The sequence below is a fragment of the Macrobrachium nipponense genome, chromosome 15 (genome assembly GCF_015104395.2).
Source record: "Macrobrachium nipponense isolate FS-2020 chromosome 15, ASM1510439v2, whole genome shotgun sequence".
In the NCBI taxonomy this organism is placed as follows: domain Eukaryota; kingdom Metazoa; phylum Arthropoda; class Malacostraca; order Decapoda; family Palaemonidae; genus Macrobrachium; species Macrobrachium nipponense.
Genome location: NC_087208.1, coordinates 83,620,289 through 83,633,222, shown reverse-complemented (window position 1 = coordinate 83,633,222; position 12,934 = coordinate 83,620,289). Strand labels below are relative to the sequence as shown.

Genomic DNA, 12,934 nt, shown 5'->3' with positions numbered 1-12,934 from the left:
GAATATCTAGGCTTCAAGATAAACAGGACCAAGTCAAGACTCACTCCAGAGTCAAACTTTCAGTGGCTGGGCATTCAATGGAACCTATCCTCCCATACTCTGTCGATTCCATCAACCAAGAGGAAGGAATAGCGAAGTCAGTCAAGCAATTTCTAAGTCACAAACTGGCGTCAAGAAGAACTCAGGAAAGGATCCTGGGTTCACTCCAGTTGCATCAGTGACAGAACATCCTAATGAAGCCAAACTGAAAGACCTAACCAGAATCTGGCGTTCACGAGCAAATGTCAGGTCCGAGACAAATTATCCTCAGTCCCTCTGATTCTAAAGAATCGGCTCGGCCGTGGGCGGAAGTCAAGAACTTGTCGGTGTCAGATGCCCCTTCAGTTTCCTCCACCAGGGATCACTATCCACACAGACGGCTCTTTAAGCGGTTGGGGAGGATATTCCCAGTTCAGAAGGTTCAAGGAACTGGTCACCTCAGTTCCGTCAGTTCCATATAAACGTACTGGAAGCAATGGCAGTGTTCTTGACTCTAAAAAGGTTACGTCCGTCAAAGTACTCCCACATAAAGCTAGTCCTGGACAGCGCAGTGGTAGTACATTTGTATAAACAGAGGAGGCTCCAAGTCACGTCATCTAAATCATGTCATGGTAGCCATCTTCTCCCTGGCGGACAAGTTCAGTTGGCATCTCTCCTCCACTCATATAGCTGGAGTGAGAAACGTCATAGCAGATGCTCTATCCCGATCAGTACCTCTAGAGTCGGAATGGTCACTGGACAACAGTTCGTTCCAATGGATCCTTCAGAGAGTTCCAGGTCTTCAGGTGGATCTATTCGCATCTCAAGCGAACCACAAACTCCCGTGTTTTATGTGGCCCCCAACCTGGACCCTCTGCCTATGCCACGGACGCCCTGGCTCTAGACTGGAACAACTGGGAGAAGATTTATGTCTTTCCTCCAGTGAATCTTCTCATGAAAGTGTTAAACACATCAGGACAATTCAAGGGTCAAGTGGCTCTAGTAGCCCCAGACTGGCCGAAGAGCAATTGGTACCCTCTAATTCTGGAACTGGGTCTTCACCCTCTTCGGATCCCCAATCCCAGGCTCTCCCAGTCAGTACAAACGAAGACTGTGTTCGCTTCCTCAGGGATTCTCAAAACCCTAACTTTATGGATTTCATGAAGTTTGCAGCAAAAAGGGATGCGAATATTGACCCTCAGAATATTCTCTTCTTGGAATCCGATAAAAGAGATTCAAACTTTGAGACAGTATGATGCTGCTGTCAAAAAGTTAGCAACCTTCCTGAGAGAATCAGATATTAGTATCATGACAATCAATTCAGCTATATCCTTTTTCAGATCCTTATTTTGAAAAAGGCTTAGCAGCTAGCACGATTACGACAAACAAGTCAGCCTTGAAAAAGATTTTTCAATTTGGGTTCAACATAGACTTGACGGATTCCTACTTCTCGTACTATTCCCAAGGCAATGTGGCTAGACTTAGACCTTCTGTAAGGCCTACGTCAGTATCATGGTTCTTAATCGATGTTCTAAAGTTGGCTTCAGAAACCGATAATGACACATGCTCGTTTATAATGCTCTTAAGAAAAACCCTATTTTTATTAAGCTTAGCCTCAGGAGCTAGAATTTCAGAATTGTCGGCTTTATCCAGAGATCCGGATCATATTCAGTTCCTTCCCACAGGGGAAGTGCTACTTTCTCCGGAACGTAGCTTTATAGCTAAAAATGAAGATCCTTTGATGAGGTGGGAACCATGGAAGGTACTACCCCTTCCACAAGATGTATCTCTTTGCCCAGTTTCAGCCTTACGAGCCTTTCTGTCCAGGACCTCCTCATCCTCATCGGGTCCTCTCTTTAAGAGAGAAAAAGGTGGCACTTTATCTATTAAAGGCATCAGGCAACAAATCCTGTACTTCATTAAACAAGCCAATCCTGACTCTTTCCCAAAAGCACATGATGTCAGGGCAGTAGCCACCTCAATTAACTATTTTCAACATATGAACTTCGATGAGTTGAAAAAGTATACTGGATGGAAATCGCCGACAGTGTTCAAAGAAAACGTCATTACTTAAAGTCCTTGGAAGCTCTGAAATTTTCAGCAGTAGCAGCGGGTAACATAGTTTCCCCTGACTCTAACTAATCTTTAGTAGAAGATCCAGTCCTCCTTTCTACCTGCCTCACCAACAGTTCGTCTATTCCTGCCTTGTTCATTTACGGTCACCTTGTGTCTTAGCTGCTTTTATGGTGATGTGGTGGGTGTCCCTTATTTTTTTGCTAGGGACACTCACAATTGATTATGGATATTGATCTCATGGATGTCATCCCCTTATTTTTATGCTAGGGGATACATCTTATTTGTAACGGTTACGGGTTTTGTATATTAAGTCATATACATTCCTTTATATATTATTATTGTTGAGTTTGTTTTGTTCAACTTATTATGTTAATTGCTCTGGAATTTGATAACAGTTTACACAGATACCATTTTTGTACATATATGCCATATTACCTCTGTATATATGTAAATTACCTTAAGTTAAGAAATATTATTAGAATTAAGTGTAATTAAGCAATATTTCTATTTTTGTATCACTGTGTATATGTATCCTTATTAGCAATTATATTCTTTTACTTTTATTTATCTTTTATTTGAGACCTACTTTTATTTTGTTGATTTTGTTTACAATCTTGTGCTATTTCTCTGGTACGATTTCGCGCAGCGACACGAGCTTGAGCCCAGAAAAGGGATTTTGACGTAAGGAAAATCTATTTCTGGGACGATTGGCTCGTGTCGCCAGCGAAATCCCGCATACCCATCCCATCGCCCAAGATTGTCTGCTAACTTCAGGATGGCCACCAGAGGCGCAGCAGTCGGCAGCATGGGATGGAGTAGTAGTAGTACTTGCTGCCCACTCTGTGGGTCGGCTCTCCTCTTGGGGGGATTTTGTAGTGGGAGAATTCTATTGGCATTTGGCTCGTGGTAGTGGTCTCACTCGCCATAGTGTTCATACCGACACCCTCTTGGAGGTGAGCGAGTCAGTTATACTGACCTTTTCTTTATTTATTATTCTTCTGGTATGTGTTAGTACATTTACCTTAGCCTAGAAATAATAGATTAAAGGATATTTCGCTGGCGACATGAGCCAATCGCCCAGAAAATAGATTTTTTCCTTACGTCAAATCCCTTATTTAAGGACATATTAGTTTTTTCTTCCAGCCCAGGGTTAACTGAAAGAGGGGTGGCTAGAGGTGGGTGGTACATGTTAAGACCACAGGTTGGTTAGCTAGGAAAAATAAAATCAATTTAAAGTTTGTCATTTGTTCATATGTGGAACAAATCTTTGTTTTAACATTAAGATAGAATCACTCTGTGGAAGGTAAGAGAATCCTGAACTGACTGGAGGTTTGGCACACCTGGTCACAGAGTTTTTATATATGAAAATGTGTGCAATTTCATGTAGAATACAACAAAAAATAATTGAAGGTTGTAGCTATTCTCATTTTCGAATATTTGCATATAGAAAAAATATATAAAAAAAATTCCACATTCGGTCAATTTAAAACTCGTCCGAAATAAAGGTCGAAAACTGCAATTGTAAGCTAAAACTCTTACAGTATAGTAATATTCAATTATTATCTTCCTTTTGAAACAAATTGGAAGTCTAAAACAATATTTAGATTTATGGTGAATTTTTGAAAAAAGAAATTTTTACGTCGGGACGTTATGAACTCATGCATCATTTGTGATAATATTTTCTCTGTGTTGCTTTGATGTGTTATATACCAAAATGATCGCAATTTAGTGTACAATACAAAAAAAAAATTAACTCGTTAGCTTTAACCGTTTTGCTCACAGCGCGATTTGAATACAATTAATATAGTGAAATTTTTTTTTTTTCACGCTATCATATGTCGCATATTAATATATGATAATGATATTTTTTTCATTTTGATGATTGCATACTAAATTTCAGGCAATGACAAAAAAAGGAGCCAAAAATGAACTCGTACTCTCGAAAACTAAATGCGCTGTGATTTTTTAAAAAAAATATTTTTCACTTCAGCACTCACTCCGAGACCGCCTCGGCATATGGGAGACAAAATTTTTATTATACCACCCCTTCGGCGTAAGAGGGTTAACAAAAAACCTGTTTGGATACATTGAGAGAGTGCACCAAAGCCCCTTTATCATTCATGTCAAGTAGGAGGAATCTCCAGTCGCGAATGCCACCACCAGTATCCTTTGTCTTCTTATGATACTCTGCAGCAGTTACAGTAACATTTCTGGTTTCAAAGTGGGTGTCCATGAACAGCTTCATCCGACGTGTGTAGAAAACCTTTCCCACTTTTTCTATAATCAAAGAAAGCATCAGTGGTTTCAGTTAAATATCACAGAACAGATATATTTAAAAAAAGTTAACATACTTGGAACAAACAGAGTGATCACAGTTAAATATCACAGAATAAATATATTTTTAAAAGTTACACACATACTTAGAACAGTTTGATCACAGTTAAATATCACAGAATAAATATATTTAGAAAAAGTTACACACATACTTGGAAACAGTTTGATCACAGTTAAATATAACAGAATAAATATATATATATATATAAAAAAAAAGTTACACATACTTAGAACAGTTGAGTGCAAACCTATCATGACTCATCAAATCAGACACTGTAAAGAATAATCAAAATCCTAATACAGTAATGATCTTTTACACCCTGACAAAAAATGTAAAAAATATATTTACTCAATAGATTTCACTATTGTTACTTTGTTCCCCCATTCTGTAAAGAACATATATATGTATAATAAAAATCTCAATAGCTCATGACAAATACACAATGCATTTTTAAAAGTACTTTGTATTTTTCCTAGGCATACAAAATGAGCCTTTTATGTAAGAGTCTTCCTCAGGACAAGCTGGAATCAGTCCTTCAGACTTGGCTGCAAGGTGGTCAACAGGTGGTAAGAGGGTGCCCATTCAACTGCTGTTACCAATCACTTCCCCTCTGGCATCAAGGATTAAGAGGGATGGTTGAGATGGGACTATGAAAAGGGCTCTGATTTGCTTACCAATGAAAAATACAATTGCTTCCAATATATTTTTTTATTCGTTCCTAAAAAAATACAAACCATCATTTATGACTACGACTTGCTCCTTACGCGAGAAGATGTTTCTTAACTAACATTACGGCTCATGATAATGGGAAAGGGAGCAATAAACCAGTAACTCTACTCAGCCTAGCATAGGGACGACAGAGCAGCATGCCCTGAACGCAAGCGAGATATGTTTGAGATCTATCTTGAAAAAAAAAGGGGACTCTTGGAGAATGAGTATGACCCTAAGAGGGGTGACACAAGTTGGAAGGTAGCTCAATTTGGCCAATACGTACTAGCAACGGATTTAGATTATATGTACTTCTAATGCCACCAGCCCCCAAACTTTGTTATAAAGAGAACCCAGATAGTGGCATCTCAATAGCTGAAGCAACATGATAGGGCGCTCGACTGTCGTGTGTATTTGGGCTGAGATGCTACCTGGCATGGGGTGGAATAAGGAGGCTGGAAGAGGATCATGCTACCATTCACCCTAGACTTATGCTTAACCCAGTACACAAGATAATTTTCAGTCTAAAAGGCACTTCGGTTTAGCAGCCGCCACAGGTCCTAGGATGAGGTGTCCAGAGATGTGTGAGCTGAATATAGAATTTAGGCCAAAGGCCAAGCACTGAGACCTATGAGGTCATTCAGCGCTGAAATGAAAATTGAAGGTGAAAGGTTTGAAAGGAGTAACAAGGAGAAAACCTCGCAGTTGCACTATGAATCAAGTGTTAGGAGTGGGTGGAAAGTAAGATGAAGAAAGCGTGCATGAAAGGAGGTACAGTAAAAGGAACAAAAGTGGTTACAGCTAGGGGCCAAAGGCACGCTGCAAAGAACCTTAAGTATGCCTACACTGATGGAACTAACCCCCTACGGGGGAGAGACTTGTGAGCGACGTTCCTCAAGTAGTATACGGTCAAGATAGTCCGACATGTTCAGACACTTGCCTTCATTACCTGTGATACTGAAAACTTATTCTCTTTCCTGAATTGCACTATTCAACTGTCAACCTTACCAGAGCAATCATAAGCAATCTGAGTACTGCATGAAGCCAAAAAGAAAGGGTGTTCCTGGATACCTTTTATATGTTTGCTGCTACAAGCAAAAAGCCACTGACACTCAAGCCCAAAAGGATAAGTCCTCCTGAGATAGTATCTTATGGCTCGTACAGTCACATTACAAAGTATTGCATCAGTTGCCTTTCATGTTTTTGGGCAATAAGATATAAATATAAAATAAAACTTATGGTGACAGAATAAGTTTCTGTTAATTGGTCACAGGTTGCCCTAGAGCATGATCCTTTTCCTGCACAAATAAAAAAAACAGAGTCACTCGCTCATTATATTATGCAGGCGAGCTAAACAACATTGTTTAGAGGGAATTAAAATTATTATCGCTCTTTCGTGTGTTTCTTCTACAAGAATTGAGGTACTAATTTTTTCTTGTAATTCTGCCTAACCATTTTTTTTTTATCTGAAGAGCATTTATTTTAGCACTCAAAATTGTAGGCCTATGTGTTTTGTATATACAGCGCTAAAAACAAAACTATCTTTTAAATTTTGTTTATAATAAAAATATAAAAATGCAAATAATGTTTGGCTTAGCCTATGGTCCTTGCCTGTTCTGTCAAGGCAGAGAATCCTATAATATGCAGTATGGTTTTTATTTATAGTATTTATATGGTATTTTATTTTATAACCAATAATGTGTTCTTTCACAGCAGTTATGCCAAATATACAATTGATCATTTCAGTATTGAATGGGCTAATTCTGAAACCGTATGGCTGAGAAATGAATAAGTTACTCCTTGAGAGAAAAATGCTTACACTCTTTATAATGAGACAAAATGAAAAAAAAATTGTATTTCCATACATATTATTAATATCCGTAAATGGGTGGTAGATAATACTGATACTGAGCAAGAAGTTGAAACATAACATTAAAAAATTCCACTTAGTTACAAAAAATATTCAACTGATAAAAGTTCAATAAATGCTTTAGAAGTATAATTAAGAGTGGGCCGGCCGACTAATGCCATTTTTTGAGGACAGGACTCTGATATTCATACCACTTAACCCTCTTACGCCGAAGCGGTAAATAAAAAAATTGTCTCCCGTGTGCCGGAGGTGTTTCAGAGCGAGTGCGGAAGCGGAAAAAATATTTTTTTCAAAAAATCACAGCGCGCTTAGTTTTTGAGATTAAGAGTTAATTTTTGGCTCCTTTTTTTGTCATTGGCTGAAGTTTAGTATGCAATCATCAGAAATGAAAAAAATTATCATTATCATATATAAATAATGCGATATATGATAGCGCAAAAACGAAATTTCATATATAATTGTATTCAAAATTGCGCTGTGCGCAAAAACGGTTAAAGGAAACAAGTTACTTTTTTTTTCGTTGTAATGTACACTAAATTGCAATCATTTTGGTATATAGCACATTGTAAAACGATAAAAGCAACACAGAGAAAAATATTATCACAAAATAATGCATGAATTCGTAAAGCGCGGACGTAAACAAATTTTTTTTTTTTTTAAAATTCACCATAAATCTAAATATTGCCCTAGAGACTTCCAATTTCTTTCAAAATGAAGACAAATGATTGAATATTACTATACTGTAAGAGTATTAGCTTACAATTGCAGTTTTCGACCATATCTGACGAGTTAAAGTTGACCAAATGTCAATTTTTTTATATATATATTTTTTATATGCAATTATTTCGGAAATAAGAAAAGCTACAACCTTCAAATATTTTTTCGTTTTATTCTACATGAAATTGCGCACACTTTCATATATAAAACTCTATGAAATGCCTAATATGAAATGGAGAAAATATTCCGAGAATGGTACGTACGCATTTCGGAGATTTGTGGCGGAGAATCTGCGCGCGGAGGGAAGGAAAGATTTTTTTTTAAATTCACCATAAATCTAAATATTTTGCTAGAGACTTCAAATTTGTTTCAATATGAAGATAAATGACTGAATATTACTAGACTGTAAGAGTTTTTTAGCTTACAATTGCTTTTGTTTTTCGACCATTTCGGTAGAGTCAAAGTTGACCGAACGTGGTTTTTTTTTCTATTTATTGTGATTTATATGCAAATATTTCAAAAATGAGAAAAGCTACAACCTTCAATTATTTTTTGTTGTATTCTACATAAAATTGCGCACATTTTCATATATAAACTCTATGTAACAGCTAATTTAAAATGGTGCAAACATTACCACAATCGCACGTATGATTTTTCGGAAGAGTTACCGCGCACACGTAAAGAAATGTTATTTTTTTCATAAATTCACCATAAGTCGAAATATTGTGCTAGAGACTTCCAATTTGTTGTCAAATGAAGGTAAATGCTTGAATATTACTAGAATATAAGCGTTTAGCTTACAATTGCATTTTTCGACCATTTCGGTAGAGTCAAAGTTGACCGAAGGTTGAAATTTTGGCAATTATCGTTATTTATATGAAAATATCTCAAAACTGATAAAAGCTACAACCATGGGTTTGTTTTTTAGTTGTATTGTGCATGAAATTGCACACATTTCCAAATATAAAACTCTATATAACGGCTAATTTTAAAATGGTGCAAACATTACCACAATCGCATGTATGATTTTTTTCGGAAGAGTTACCGCGCGGACGTAAGGAAAAAGTTTTTTCGTAAATTCACCATAAATCGAAATATTGTGCTAGAGACTTCCAATTAGTTGAAAATTAAGGTAAAATGATTGAATATTACTAAAATATAAAGAGTTTTTAGCTTTATACAATTGCGTTTTCGACCATTTCGGTAGAGTCAAATTTGACACGAAGGTTGAAATTTTGGCACTTATCGTTATTTATATGAAAATATCTCAAAACTGATAAAAGCTACAATCATGAGTATTTTATTGTTGTATTCTACATAAAAATACGCACATTTTCATATATAATACTTCATGTAACGGCTAATTTACAATGGTACAAAAATTATGTCAAAGTGACGAAATAATTTCCGAGATGTGTCACAGATACTTTTCAGTGCGGCAAGAAAGAAATTCGCGCTTGCACGCCTGCGTAACGATTGTAAACAAAACAACTTGATCCGTGAACTCCCAACATCCCCCAAGGCGTGTGATTCAAAAGTTTTAGGCTGGTAGGCCTATAAGTATTTTTCCCGCGAATTTTAAAAAAAACTTTTGTAAGTCAACGTAAATAACGGTCCACGGCACACTGGGAGACAAAAAATGTCGACGTAAAATACGTCCAGTCGGCGTAAGAGGGTTTAATTAATAAGGTGACTTGGGACATCTCCAAACCGCATATGATTTTCGCCTCTAACCTTTGGTTTTGTGACGCCAGGGCGATTTATCCCGAAAGTAACCATTTTCAAATTCTATCTCCTCCCCTGATATTTAATATTAAGACCTGGGATTACTAACATATATAGAGCTGATGTAGACCTCCAATCAAATGAGGATTTTTTTTTTTTCTAAAAGTCATTTTTTGGCTAGATATGAATTTTTCATTATGGTACAAAATAAACCCTATAATCAGGAAAAAAAAAAAAAAAAAGGTCGAAACAAAACTTGGAAAAAAGGGCTTGATTTGATTGTTCTATGTCTTTCCGAGTTATATACCTAATTCCCAAATTCCAATGTTATAGCTTTAAACTAAGTGAGAAGATAGATTTTGAAGGTCAAAAAGTACAGTTTTGTGATACGGGCATTCAAAAGTTTTCCTTGTATTTTATAAAGACAATGTTAATAAATAATGATTATTATGAGTGTATATTTCTTTTTTTGTGTATTAATAAACTAAAACTATGTTATTTATCCTAATTTAATCATAAATGATGATCCCTTTGCTCATATATCGTAGCTTGAGCACTGCATCAGGCAAGACGGGGGACTCCTTCCTACGCAACTCTCTCTCTCTCTCTCTCTCTCTCTCTCTCTCTCTCTCTCTCTCTCTCTCTCTCTCTCTCTCTCTCTCTCTCTCTCTCTCCTTCACTAACTCGGCTTATTACAGCGAATTTTCTTCTTCTGTATGTTAGCGAGATGTTTTCCTTGTATTTTCCTCTTTGGCATGATGAAATTCTTGCTGAAACAAAGATAAACAAACGAAAATGCAAGAGAATGTCAGAGGTGAAACCCGAAGGTGTACTCTCTTTTTACAAAGACAATGTTAATAAATCATGATTATTATGAATTCCATATTTCCTTTTTGGTATTAGTAAACCAAAACTGTTATTTATCATAAATGAAGATCCTTTTGCTCAAAGATCGTAGCCTAGGGCACAATGCTACGTGTGCGTCAGGCAAGACGGGGACGTTACTTACAACGCAACCCTCCCTCTCTCTCTTCACTAACTACGCTAATATCGCGTATATTATGATATTCTATAATCATATTAAAGCGAATTTTCTTAGCGAATTTTCTATGTTAGCGGGATGTTTTGCTTGTCTTTTTCTCATTGGCATGATGAAATTCTTGCAGAAAAAAAGATAAACATAAGTAAAAGCAAGCGAGAATGTCAGAGGTGAAACTCGAACGTGTAGACTACTTGGGGTTTGTGCTCACACTGAATCATGGTTGATCTTGGCAGCTGACTGACTTCCCTTCCGTGACTCATGGAATCTCTAAAGATGCCATTGCTCATAATTTCTTGACAATAATTATCAAAATTTACGATAACACAAGAAATATTGCACTTTCTTGTACGGATCAATGTTTTTTGGCTTATTGAGTTACGTTTACTAATTACCCTGTAACTATGAAAGTAAGAGGAATTTTGATGAAATATTTTGTATACGTAGTATTCTAAATTGCCATATGAAGCTCCATGAATTTTTTCATTACTGCATTTTTCACCCTTTACCCCCATACTATATAAGGGTTCCGGCCGGCCCCCTTAAGGAACATCATCTAAAGATAAGTCAATATATTCTTTCAAACAAAATTAAAGAAAACAACAGTAAATTATGTTTATCCAATTAGTAAGAGTGTAGTTTCTAGCCAGTTTCAGTTTATGAATGCTACTCAGACCCTGATATTTAGTGTAATTCAGAAAATCACCGATTGCTCCTTTCACACATATTGTTACCAGTTTTGGTCATTCTAGTCCTATGTGACTTACATTAAACCATTCAATTATAAAAAAAATAAAAAACATTTCAAATTTCTTTCTGGTATCTGAATTCTCCTTCATTTATTTTATAAAAACTGTCAATTTCACCCAATGCATTTTTTAATGATATTAAAAAAGAAAATCCCGTAGTAAGATTTATAAGTTATGTGCATCAGCAAGACATTTTTAATGTGATAAAAAGACAAAATCCCTATGTAAGATTTATAAGTTATCGTGCATCAACACAACATTTTTTAATATTAAAAACAAGAAAAAATCCCTTATGTAAGATTTATAAGTTATCGTGCATCAACACGACATTGTTAATTTTTTATTAAAAAGAAAAATCCCTTATGTAAGATTTTATAAGTATCGGTGCATCAACACGACATTTTTTAATATTTAAAAAAGAATCCCTTATGTAACATTTATAAGTTATCGTGCATCAACACGACATTTTTTAATATTAAAAAGAAAAATCCCATATGTAAGATTTATAAGTTATCGTGCATCAGCACAACATTTTTTTTTAATTACATCAAAAAGAAAATCCTGTATGTAAGATTTATAAGTTATTCGTGCATCAACACCAGTCTCCTCAAAATTCGGTGTTCCAAGCATGTCAATGAACCGCACACTTCAAATTCAAACAAAAAAGTATTTGTATTACAGTAGTGGCTCAGGTTATGAGATTAATCCGTTCCGAAGCAGCCTTCGAAACCTGATTTTTTTGTATCTAGAACTACGTTTACACGTAAATTGCCTAATTCATTCTAAGCCCTACAAAAACACCACAGTAAAATTTTAAAATAAAGCTAAAAAGTATGAAGCTGGTATGCGATTGAGTGTGATCGCCAAGGAATACGGCCGAAAGCAGAAAGATGTCATCAAAGCAGCTACACCTTCCAAGGGCATGACTATTTTGTCCAGCAAGAGGAGCCACGTGCACATGAAATGGAAAGGCTGTTTCTTGTCTGGATAAAAGACAAAGAAATCGCTGATGATAGGATAACCGAGACGGCAATCTGCCACAAGGCCAGCGCTATTTTTGTCAATTTGATTGTCCCGGCAGAAGACAACGGAGAAGGGACATCAACGCCAACCCAGGCTCAAGGCTTCTCATGGGCGGGTTCGAGAAATTCCGTAAACAGACTGGCATCCATTCAGTGGTGCGGCATGGGGAGGCGGCCTGCTCGGACATGAAAGCGGGCGAAGCCTTTATTAAGATGTTTGACGAGATGACTCTCAACGAAGGCTACAGTTCTCAGCAAGCCTTCAACTGTGATGAGACTGGCCTTTTTTGACGTCGGACGTACATCACGCAGGAAGAGAAGAAGCTACCCGGGCATAAGCCTATGAAAGACAGGCTTACCCTCGCACTTTGTTCCAACGCCAGACGGGATTGCAAGGTGAAGCCCTACTTGTGTATCATTCTGTGACTCCTTGAACCTTCAAGGCCTACAAAGTGCTTCAGGAGAAGAAGCTTCCAGTGATGTGGAGGGCTAATGCGAAAGCCTGGGTAACGAGACTTTTGTTCACCCAGTGGGTAAATCTGTGTTTCGGCCCGACAGTGAAGAAATTCTTGGAAGAGAAGCGCCTCCCTCTGAAATGTCTGCTGGTGTTGGACAATGCCCCTGCTCACCCTCATGGCCTCGAGGAAGATATCTTAGCGGAGTATTCGTTTATCA

General features: G+C 36.9%; 1 protein-coding gene and 1 pseudogene across 2 annotated transcripts in view; one reads left to right on the top strand and one right to left on the bottom strand.

Moving 5' to 3' along the window:
* The window catches only part of LOC135195087 (vesicle-associated membrane protein 4-like), a 196,925-nt gene that overhangs the window by 63,447 nt on the left and 120,544 nt on the right, over positions 1-12,934 (top strand). The gene's annotated exons all lie outside the window — the stretch shown is intronic.
* Positions 1-12,934, bottom strand: part of LOC135226933 (periodic tryptophan protein 2 homolog) — a 79,041-nt pseudogene that overhangs the window by 27,793 nt on the left and 38,314 nt on the right.